Source organism: Cimex lectularius, unplaced genomic scaffold, assembly GCF_000648675.2.
Source record: "Cimex lectularius strain Harlan isolate CLEC.00 unplaced genomic scaffold, Clec_2.1 scaffold417, whole genome shotgun sequence".
NCBI lineage: Eukaryota > Metazoa > Arthropoda > Insecta > Hemiptera > Cimicidae > Cimex > Cimex lectularius.
Genome location: NW_019392951.1, coordinates 4,864 through 6,484, shown reverse-complemented (window position 1 = coordinate 6,484; position 1,621 = coordinate 4,864).

The window sequence follows — 1,621 nt, the reverse complement described above, 5'->3', positions numbered from 1 at the left end:
ATGGTTGAGAATCGGACCATGGACAATATGAACTTTTTTGTTCATTTTAGGGTGAAGAATCTACTGGAGAAGTTTGTAGCACGAGTAGCAATTCACCCTGTATAACAACGACGATTTGTATTATTCATTCTGATCAAAATTCAACTTGTAAATTGTAATTAATAGTATATTTAAAAGTGCTGCGAACCGTTTAGCACACAGACAAACTTATTCGTGACAGGTTCTCGGTGGATCCTCTTTCATCGTTCTCATGTTAGAGAGATATGCTGAGTTGGAGCGTCTCAGAAAAACGGACGCGAGTAGTCTTGAGTACCCGGACACGTTGGGCTGGAGGGCAACGAAAGTACAAACGAAACGGCGAAAACTGATACTTCTTGCCCTCCAGACAGAACCACAGCAGTCCCACTGGGGTCGCAATGTCTTTTAACATTGAGGTTCTTTAGCGTGCGCCTAGCCTTATTACACGTTTAGATTCTCAAGTTAGGAGCGACTCACCTCCGCGCATGGAAAAACATGCTTCTACCGTGAAGTTCGAAGTAGAGGCCCGCAAATCAACAGACTAATCGACAGACATGCTCACTTATCCCGCTTGACCCTTCCGACAGGGTGGGTTAACGTTGTGCACTTAACCAGTGCCACAGCAGTCCGTCCCGGTGACGCTGTACAAGCAGAAACGAACGAAATAAAGATAGTTGGTTCAGCCTACCTTCAGCGATTGCAAGAGCACGACTTAGAGATGGCTCGCCGAGGAGCTCGAACGCAAGGAAGGAATCGTGCTCACTCGTTTGAGGATAGGCCATACCCGATTGGCACGTGGACATCTGCTTTTGGGGGAAATCCCGCGCAAGTGTCCCGCCGATACTGAAAGGGTGTTCAGTGTGTCATACTTGGTCGAGGAGTGCCGCGCCTTGTCCCCTTAGAGAGCAGGCATGGCACCTGACATAAACCCAGCCTTTGGGCTCGAGAGTTATTGAGTCCCCTGTTCTAATTTTTAAGGGAAACGGGGGTGTTTCTATATCTGTAAATATTGTAAATAGCATAGTATATATTTGTTTCTTTGTTTGATTGAGTAAATAAAGAGCCGATGGCGGATGTCGAGTGACGGGTACTAAAGTGCGTTGGACGTTGTTCATTGTCTTGTTCTGCTTTTCATTGTCGGTAGCCTCAAAAAGAAAAATAAATAAAAGAAAAAAGTAAAAATTCGCTCCTTGCGCGAACGTGTGACATCAAATCGGATTACAGGATTTGCGGATTTGGCGTGTTGGCATGTTTGTTTAAAAACGGATGAGAGGTGTGAACAACAGGTATCACGAGAGCACGTCAATGCACCCGTGAGTTTTAATCCCGTCTGAAATATCCTCTCCCTAATTTCGTTCAATTTTACTAAGCTGTTATTTGACAATTTTCAATTTGCAAATTATTATTCTTACTACCCGGATTTTGGTTTCTCACTTCATTAACGTTAATATAACAGCAGGAGAAATATTCTGTTTAATTATGTTATATTGATATTGCAAATTGTCCATTTATTCCTACCAATGGTAACCCCATGAAACAGGCTTTCGTAATAAAGTCAAAAAGGAACTTCCCTCTCAACTATTTTGTACCATGTCACAAGCCT